This window comes from Octopus bimaculoides, chromosome 8 (assembly GCF_046866305.1).
Source record: "Octopus bimaculoides isolate indiv1 chromosome 8, ASM4686630v1, whole genome shotgun sequence".
Classification (NCBI taxonomy): domain Eukaryota; kingdom Metazoa; phylum Mollusca; class Cephalopoda; order Octopoda; family Octopodidae; genus Octopus; species Octopus bimaculoides.
In genome coordinates, this window is record NC_142935.1 from 11,158,774 (window position 1) to 11,170,016 (window position 11,243).

Genomic DNA, 11,243 nt, shown 5'->3' on the forward strand with positions numbered 1-11,243 from the left:
AATAAAGCAAAACCTTTTGTATTTTGATCTCATATATTCAAAACACTTAAACCTAAATAAAACTGACTTACTTAACATGAAGTTATTTACGTAGAAAGGGCGAATCAATTGATCATTTACTACACTTAAGTAAGATGCAATAATCGCTTACTCTTCTGTACTGAAACAAAATAGCAGAACTTGTAAAACATTACTGTATAGCAGGTCATCGATGTTATTATGAATGCTCTTTGTTTGCATTTAGTTTCTGTTAAGAATGACGAACATATAATGCGATGAATTAATTGGACTATATCAAGTGCTCCCTACATTACAACCTCATTTTTGTTATTTTGAAGATACTGTTCGAACACATGAAGACCAGGATTACAGAATATATGAAGCACGTATGACAGTAGAAATATTGTCTGAAAAACCCCGTTAGCCTTAATCTACAAAATAATATATAACACCAGCTTGGAAATGGAACTCGATACTTTTTAACAAAATTATTCGTGCAGAAGTATACCTTTCGTTTAAGTCGTATTAGAAATATAGCTGAGGAAAATGTTCACAATATATCCTTTAAACAACAACGATGTACAGCCATCTACATATTCTCCGAAGGTAAATAACCAGAGAGAAGAAGTGCATCGTCCCAACAACGCACACAATTTTATTCAGGGTTTTATAAGGATTCACCAGTTTATAAATATAAAACTTTCAGCATGTCTTTGGAAATCATATAGTCTAAAAAGAAAATGCTTATACATCATTATTCGCATTCTAGAAATATGTATGCTAGCAGAAAATATTAGAAGTTTCTTATACATTCATTCGAATTCTAAGGAGGTCGAAACCGTATTCCACGTTAAAACTGATATCGCTGTAAGCCAAATTGCCGCAACATTACTATGGTTTAGAACTGTTTTCCATGCTGATAGAAAAGTTGCAATTATGAATAAGATAACCAATTTTCAATGTATTAAATATAACCTGAATCAGTCACCGCAAAACAAGTTTGTCCGGAAAATCTACAAATATCTTTATACCTTTCTTATATTTCTAAGCATCTTTATTGCTGAATTTCTTTTACCATTTTGCACCAAGGATAGTAATACATTTATGGAACTGTTCATATATCCTTTTCCACGAACCAGTGTTTTTGGCGATATTAGCTTAATACTTCATTATCTAATAAGCACCATAAAACGTATACCTATTTTCACATTATTACCGATTCACTACTTCGTTATAAACACTTTAGAAACTGAATTCATTTTGCTAAACAGTGGAATAATAAATAATACTGAAAACAAAAGCATACCTGATAAGAACACAGGTAAAGAACTTACCATCCTTTTTGATAATTTTCAAGAACTCTGTACTCTACTGGATCTGACGAATGAATTATTCCAGGATTATACTGGATATTTTGTATTTTCATTCGTATCGACTATCTGTTACCTTATATTTGGTTGCATTGAAGGATACATGTATCATATAGATAGTACTTACTTGGCGATTTTAGCATGCCTGTTTACAGGGTTGTATATATATTTACTTCGAAAAGGAATAAAATTGCATGATTCAGTAAGTATGAAATATATATTGAATTATTTGTCATAAATATTAGATGCTTGATAATTCGAAGCTTATTTAGTTCTCCACAGTAAGTTAGTCGAACGACAACTAAATTTGATACATTGAAAACAGGTGCCCACTCACACATACATATACATGCGTTGATTGACGTAAGTGTAGGACCTTATGTGATTTGATAAAATAAGCCTATTAGAAATAATGTTATATACATATATACATATACATACATACATACTTACATACATACATACATACATACATACATACATACACACACACACACACACACACACACACACACACACACACACACACACACACACACATATATATATATATATATATATATATATATATATACACACATATAATGTATATGGGGGGTTCAGTTCACTGGTGATCGAAAACAATAGGTTCGCTGTGTAAATGCTATAATTGATCACCCGTTAGGTTCCAAGCTCACAGCTGGGGCTGGTGCCAAGGGTCCGTAGAAGGCTTCCGAGTCAGCAGGTATATATTAAAGGAAAAGGAAGCAAAAGCAAGGCAGGACGAGTATCTCAGGGAGTTTAGAATTTTCGATCCTATTTATTCTAGTTAAATATTCTAAATGACCTGAGATACTTGTTCTGCCTTAGTTTTGTTTCCTTTTCTTATAATATATATATATATATATATATATATATATATATATATATATATATATATATATATATATATATATATATACATACATACATACATACATACATACATACATATATATAGCCCTATAATCATAGCCCCACATACATAGCCCTATTTTTCATTGTAATCCACTTTTTTTCTTTCAGGTAATGGAATAAAACTAATAAATATTCTTTTGTTTTAAAATATTTGAATTATTTTTCATTGTTGATGCTTGAATTGAAATAAGAATTTTATGTTTTGTTTTCTTAAATTTTCACATATTTTTTCTTAAATTCTGAAAATAAGAAAAAGAAAAAAATATCTGCACATGATTTCGTTGCATTGGCTAATATAATATGAGGTTATGAAGTTGCAATTAGACGTTACCACGGTTTTTGGCATATTAGCTCTAAATTTAGCTTATGATGTGACCAATCTAAAAATGTAGACATCAGCTAATTTGGTTATAAACTGAGTTAGTGAGAAAGCCTAAAAGTGGTCGCGAGTGAGTAAATGTTGACCTTAAGAATATCATTCACACACGGCAACGTTTGAATAAGATTTTTTGAAAAGATTTGCACCACGACACTCTTCTTGATGACTTCTATCATATGAGGTAAAAAAGAAAACAAAAAATTAGACCTTGAATTTGATTTCAGGCGTTACCACTTTTTGGGCACATTTGGCCCTAGTAATTTTTTATTTAAAAGATTTTTTATATATAATTAGCATCATAGGATTACTCTAGCAAAGATCTATCAGAAAAGTTGAATTTAAATATAGTTTTCTTATGAAATAAGAATAATAGTCGGAGTCGAAATCGATATCAGTCATTGATCTCCGTATTTTCTTAGCGGTTCTTACCTCAGTACTTTTTTCTACAGGATATTTTTGGATAACATTCTCCTTGCCAGGATCTATCATATAATCTAAAATAAATTATATATTTCTAAAAAAAAAAGAAATAATATTTGGACTAAAATTCGATTTCAGTCGTTACTCTCCCGATTTTGTCCACACATATTTCACTGAAACATTTTTTCTACGAAAGCAATTTTCCAAGTTTGTTCCTGAAAATGTAGCTTGGAATTTGACCAATATAAAACTGTAAACATCCTCTAATTTGCTTAAAAACTGATCTATCTATCTATCTATCTATCTATCTATCTATCTATCTATCTATCTATCTATCTATCTATCTATCTATCTACGGGCGCGGTATAATATAGGAAACATCTAACAGATAAAAGATAAAAAAAATATTACAAATCAAACGTGTGTGTGTATCACTTTATATGCTTTTTCTGTTTTCTTTTTCAGATCTATCAAATCCGTAAAAATATATATAAAATCAAACATGACTTTGAAATACCCGATTTCCATTTACGGGTAAGTTTTCTTTCAAACAATGTCTACCTTTCAGACAGTTTTGGTGCCAGAGTATCTGTGCGGTTGGGAACCTCGCTTTGAAACCACCTTATTTCCGGCTTAAGTGTCAGTGGGTAGAGTCTCAGCAAGTTTATTTGACTTTAACCTCGGACACACCAATAACTTGTGAGTGAATTTGATTGATGGAAACGGTGTGGAAGCACGTCACTTATATGTATATGTGTTGGTTGAGGATATAGAAGTTTGACAATTTACTTATTGTTTCACCGCTCACTAAGCTGTTCATGACGACAGTAAACAGCTCATTTTGGGACAAAATACAGAGTCGTTTCTCAATTTTAATATGATAAGCATATCAAACATTCTACCAAACGTATTAACTACCAAGTGTATAAGCGACAATGTTTGTATAATGCAAAAAGTTTTAGTTTATTCTACAATTTTTACATATATTTATATATGCTTGTGCGTGCGTGAATATCTATCTATCTATCTATCTATCTATCTATCTATCTATCTATCTATCTATCTATCTATCTATCTATCTATCTATCTATCCATCCTTCTATCTTTCTAGACACATGCCTCTCTATCTGCCTATCTGTTTTTTCGCCATTAATACATATGGCTCTGTGTATTTGCTGTCATAAGCTTTGAATGTTAATTAATTTGCAACACATGAGATTTTTTTTTTCCTGCTGTATTTCCAGATGATGTTGGTGTTAAATCGAATGTCTTCGTCAATACTGGGGATTAGCGTTGGTGGATTTATGACTATAACCCCCTCAACATTAGTTACAGTAAGTATAATATCGATTTAAAGTAAAACCTATCACGGAAAACATAATTTAAGGCGCATTAAAGAATGTGACCGCATAGTTAAATGCGAAAATGATATCACATTTTCGAAAACTGAATATGTGATCGCATAGTTAATGAAATGATACCACAGTTTTGAAAACTGAATTTAGGCACTTATTTTATCGACCTCAAAAGGATGAAAAGCAGAGTCGACTTCGGCTGTATTTGAACTCAGAACGTATCGGCAGACGTAATGTCAGTAAGCGTTTTGCCTGGTGTGCTAAAAATTCTACCAGCACGCCGGCCTAATAATAATTATGACTATGATGATGATGATGATGATGATGATGATGATGATGATGATGATGATGATGATGATGATGATGATGATGATGATGATGATGATGATGGTGATGATGATGGTGATGATGATGATGATATTTTTTGAGGCTTTTACAAATGTCATATGTATACTGCTTTTCTCACTGGCACTTCCTTTCTCTTCTTCTTTAGATTATCGGTTGCTTAGGGACCATCACTGCCTTCGTTACTCAAAATAAACCAACTATTTGAGACGTCAAGCATCAGAAATAAAACGGATATTTCAAACTCATGAAGCATTAACAAAGCACAGAACTGTTCAAATGTTAAATATACAACATCTTGAAACTTCAAACAGAAATTTAATCAATAATATTTATGCACCAATTATTTCACAGTATTTGTACATCACTTCAAACACTTTATACACACATGTATATATATATATATATATATATATATATATATATATATATATTATATGTATTTATTTTCTTCTAATTAATAAATAACTCGGACAAAATAAATTGGTTAATAGATACCAGGGTAGCAAAGATCACAAAATAACTGTGGTGTAACTCCTGTTTATGAGGTAGAAACTCCTTGATATTTTGGGTACTTGAGTATATATAAATTTAATGAATGGAGTAAAACGCATACTCCATTCATTAAATTTATATATATATATATATATATATATATGTGTGTGTGTGTGTGTGTGTGTGTGTGTGTGTGTGTGTGTGTGTGTGTGTATGTATGTATGTATATATATATATATATATGCATGTATGTGTGTGTGTGAAATCTCTGTGTGTATGCGTATGTGTGTGTGTGTGTTCATACCTACATACGTACGTACTGACACCTCAACATAGTAAAATAAAATCTAATTTCAAGGGCAAATACTCTGTCACAAATTATTTGAATTATCTCCCATGTTTAATATGTAGAATACTGTAGATAGTTTGCAATTCGCATAAAGGCCAACAAACAACATAAGCCACTAATTTTAAGGGACAATATCACGTACAAAAAAATGTTGATTTGCCTCCCTTATACACAGTGAACAATTTTGTAAATTTCATATTTTTCATGAAAAGCCATCAATATTATATAGTAGATTCTTTTTAACGAAATAAATTATTTAATTTCCAAAATAAATTCTCTCCATCTTATTTTAGTTTTTCTTTTTTAACTGTTGGATCCAGGTTCTTTCTGATTCCATGCTGCATCAAGTTTGGGTCGACAATTTCATCAATCTTTGATTTTTAAGGTCTTACTAAGCAATTGGTTAAATGGGATTACTCGATAAACAAGGGACGCAGAAATGTTCATAGACTGATCAAGATATTATCATTCTATGTAAAGAGAGTTTATTTTTCAACATAGTCCTCCTTGCGATGTACACATTTCTTCCACCGGTCTTGCAATGCTTGGAACCCGTTGGTGAAGAATCTTCTATCCGTAATAATCATTGAGATATTGGTTCCAAACGAAGTGTTTTTCATGTTGATGAATAGATTATAATTAGTATGAGCAAAGGCAGGTGGATAGAGATGGTGATCCATCAGTTCAAATCCACAGTCACGCATAGCAACCATTGAAACGCAGTACTTGTGTGCTGAAACGGTGCACTGATGAAACAAGTCCCCTTTCGTCAGTTTTCCTGGTCGTGTGGTCTTCATAACGTTTCGTAACTGTTTCAGCAGGTTTGCATAGACCTCTTCATTAATTGTGTAACCTTTTTGAAGATAGTCAATTATCACAATACTTTTGCATCCTCAAAAACTGAGGTCATCATCCTCTCTGCAAATGAAAGGGCCTTGGCCTTCATTGGAGCAGGAGAGGAGGAGCGTTTCCCTATAATGGATTGTCTCTGTCTCTGGCTCAGTGACTCATCGTCGGTTAGTAAGCGTCGAAGGAAACCAGCTGGATCTGGCTGAAACAGTGTCAGATTTTCCCGTGATGCGATCAGCTTGGTGCAGTTTTTGATAGGTACCAGAAGACGTGGCACCCAGTGAGCAGAAGGCTTCGTCATGCCAAGTTCCACGTACCCATCACAGCGAACATCGATATATAGTGTACCTTGTACATTATACACGTAGGCACAGATCCACTCCAAACTAAGCCATTGTGTCTCTCTGTGTGAGCTTTCGCATGTGTATCTGCGTATGTTGTGGACATGTATTTGTGGGGGGACAGCAGAATTCGTTCCCACTGCATTGTGCGAAAGTACATTTATATGCGCTTAGGCATCTCGAGAGTCTTTCAGAAATTCTATGAATGATCTTCTCGTTAGTCAACAGAATGGACAAGGATTGCTCGGAACAGAGACGGTATCTTCTGGAAATTATATAGTATGGTCTCGCGTGCCTTACCATGAACCAAGTTATATTTTAAGTCATTTTATCCTCCTTCAGTCGCCATACAAAATCTGCCAAAGATGTTGAAAGTCTCTTATTGATTGTCATAAAGCTGGTGGCATGATTACGATAACGATTCTTAAATGAATCAACCGTCTGTCCAATGTAAACACACAGCCCTCCCTTTGTGTGCACGGTACGTTTACATACAAGATGTGTACTCATCAAAGAATATTTTGATTTTCCTCTGCATGAGCATTTATCGTATTTATTTGTACATAAGGCAGTCCCGTTTCCATTTACCGACGTTGTTACCGTGTTAGCTGTATCATAAGCATTTCTACTACTACGATTTGGTCGTAATTGGTGGTTATCGTTGCGGTTTACATATCGTTGGTTTGTGTTTAGACGCATATATTCGCTAGATCCAATAGGTGGCTTATTGAACCTTTGACGCATTTTGCTATTGTTTACGCATTGCATCAGCTGCTCTAAATTAGCAGTGTTGGTGTAGGATACGTTCTTGGTGTGCCGATTATAAATAGCATGATACTGATTTTATCTAGGAAAACATTTGTCCAAAGCAGCAAACAATTTTCGAGCGATCTTGGTTGAAACATGCGAACTGAAAATCTAATCGATCCAGTGTGTTGTACAGGATTGGAACAAGCATTTGGATTATTATGTTGCGTGTGTTTATGAGTTTTCGTTGGTAGTCCATTGATATGACCAATTCTTGCTGCCCCGGATTCTCTAGCTGAGTGATCTCTATAAGCGTGACATTGTGGTAGTGTACAATGTTTATTACAATTAAAGGAATTACCAGTGTTGTGTATGCCTGCTTCTTGTGTATAGTGAATTTTTTCACGGTACTCATTCCTACCTAGAGCAGAATCATACTAAGTTGCATGAGATTCGAAAATTTTATTAACGGATAATCTAGAAATTCTTGTAGAAATATTCTTAACTAGTCCCTGTATAATCGGGTGGGGTTCGTTGGATGCTACGTTTATGGACTTAATATCATCATTTGGTTTATGAAATGGTTTCAGTATCATGACAGAAGGTAGCATCAAGAAAATTCACTCTACGGTAATCTTTACCCATAGCAATATTTAGTTCTAAAATTTTAAAAAGTCTAAAGAAATTTTTCTATGCCTTTCTATCTGTACTGTGCTACTTCTGCCCAGAAACAAATAAGGCGTCATCCCTATATAAACCCCCCGTTATTTCCGGAAAAGAAGACTGTATTAACGAAAGGATATGTATTTCAACTAGGTCAGTGAACTGAGCAGAATCATATGCACCCATTGCTATATCAAATCCATTCTCCCTATCTAATCTACTTCATAATCTATCATCAAAATCTGCTAAAGTGGCTCGCGCGGCAAGAATAATATCTATTTCGCGTCGGGACAAATCGGAATTTTTCATGCTATAAATCGGGGCTTAATAAAGAACAATCAGATTAATAGTGGCATAATAGCTCTCTATATTTAGTTGCAAGAATTTACTGTTCTAACTAGTTTATAGAAGCTTAAACCATCCAACTACCTCTTGGATATCGACTCAGAGGGCTAATCTAAATTAAGACTTCCTAATCATAGACTCATATCACTCAATATCAACAATATAAATGTTGTTTTATCCCCTGGTACAAGTATTTCCGGAGCATATATATATATATATATATATATACATATATGCATATATATATATATATATATATATATATATATATATATATATATATATATATATATATATATATATATATATATATATATATATATATATATATATATATATATATATGTATGTATATATATATATATATATATATATACATATATTTATGTGTACACATATACATACATGTATTTATACTCAAGGTCATCAGCTGTCGAACGCCGAAGAAGGGAAATAACCCTGAAATCCGGATACGTTCGTGCTGCTGGTCGTGGTGAGAGGGATAACTCCCTTGGCAAACAGGACACAGTCGTGTGTCGATAAGCCAGCTGGAGGAGATGTCCTCCTGGGGCTAAAAGCAACAGTAACATCCACCCCTAGGGGTCAGCCACACTTAAGTGGCAATATACTACACTTTATCGTGCAGTTACTGTTAATACTTCATTTAGAGAATTAACATTGCTTGTTTTCACCTTTTCAATATCAGTGAAGAATGTCACTGGAAAAGAAGATATAAGATTTTGCCAGGTTTTTCTCTCTCACCAAGGTCATCAGCTGTCGAACGCCGAAGAAGGGAAATAACCCTGAAATCCGGATACGTTCGTGCTGCTGGTCGTGGTGAGAGGGATAACTCCCTTGGCAAACAGGACACAGTCGTGTGTCGATAAGCCAGCTGGAGGAGATGTCCTCCTGGGGCTAAAAGCAACAGTAACATCCACCCCTAGGGGTCAGCCACACTTAAGTGGCAATATACTACACTTTATCGTGCAGTTACTGTTAATACTTCATTTAGAGAATTAACATATATATATATATATATATATATATATATATATATATATATATATACATATACATATATGTATACAAACACACACAACACATACACACACACACACATATATATATAATTGCTTTTTGGGAGAAAATGTAAAGTTCACCTAGAGTAGGGTCAGTCTAAATGTCCGATGACGTTTTGTGTTTCGTTCAATCCATGATTTTTTTGACGGATTTGTGTAACGCTTTTACTTTATCAGTGTAAAGCATATCATTTGGTTCATTTGTTTTTGTTTGTATTTCACATTTCATTTTATATTGTGATTCTCTGGAAATAACTTTATCCTGTTTGTTTGTAAGTCACTTTATACGAGAAATCCTCTTCATTTTAACCCAGTGCTCCAAATTATAAACCAGTGCCTCGTGGAAACGAGTAGCGAAATACAGTTACCAAAATGTATTCTAATCGAAATAAGCTAATCGGTGATTGAAAAACGAGGTACCTTTTGGAAAATCATCTGATGAGACAGATCTGCATCTATGATGCACCAGAACAATTTATAAATTCTCTCACTCGCGTGGCACGGGTACGCGATGAGTTGAAACGATCGTAGTCGATATTAAAGGGTGATGTGAATTCCATTTTCTTTTTCTCATATTCCCATAAATTCTTCAGACACGATGAAATTCCTAAAGTAAATCAAATTGCATTTTCATCCATCCGTTTCAAGACATCAGGTAGCCGAATATAGTGAACAGGCTTTACACAGCCTACCACAAGATGTATGGGAAATATATATATATATATATAACTCTCACCGAGAAGAATAGACTTTCTAAAATGCATTGGGGAATTTGAAAGATTGCTGTAGACCAACAGTAGAATATGTATATATGCAGAAAGAGAGAGTACGAAAGTGCGACAGAGATAAATTGACAGCTAGATAGATAGTTACACATATCGATTTATATATATTTGCATATACATATTTACACACACACACATATATGTATATATATACACATATAAGTTGAATATATAGTTACCACCGTGTCCACTGCCTTTGGGTTTCATTGTAACAGCGTGAGTCTATTTAGGGTCTTTACTGTGCTGAGTACTTACTTTTAGCCAGGATATGTTATGTTTTAACAAGCAACAGATTACATGCAACATTATTTTCAATTCTATTTTGTTGCAGTGAAGTCTATCAGTATATTAGTAGTATAGACGGGGAAAACGGTAAGAATGTAGCTAAATGCACCGTCACAGTTGTTATCGTTACTTGGGTGGAAAGGTTATATATTGATAGAAGTAGAAATGGCGCTTATGATGAAAGCAATATAACTTTAAATATTAACATATGACATAAAAGTAGCTGTTGGCTGTTTTAAAAGTTTACAATTAATGCCTAGAAATGGTTAAGCTACGCATTGTATATAAAATTAGCTAAATGTCTGAAAGATTATGTAATTTGTCTGCTGGATTTGACAAAATGTCACAACAAACGTTGAAGGAATGTTTGATTCAATCGTAGAAGTTGTAATACGATAATGTATTTGTGTTCTGTGTTTGCTCAATAGTTACATTTTACATAAACCGCTGTGTGGAAGTTAACAATTTGGCTCGGCTGAATGAAAATTCAGCAAGTTTTG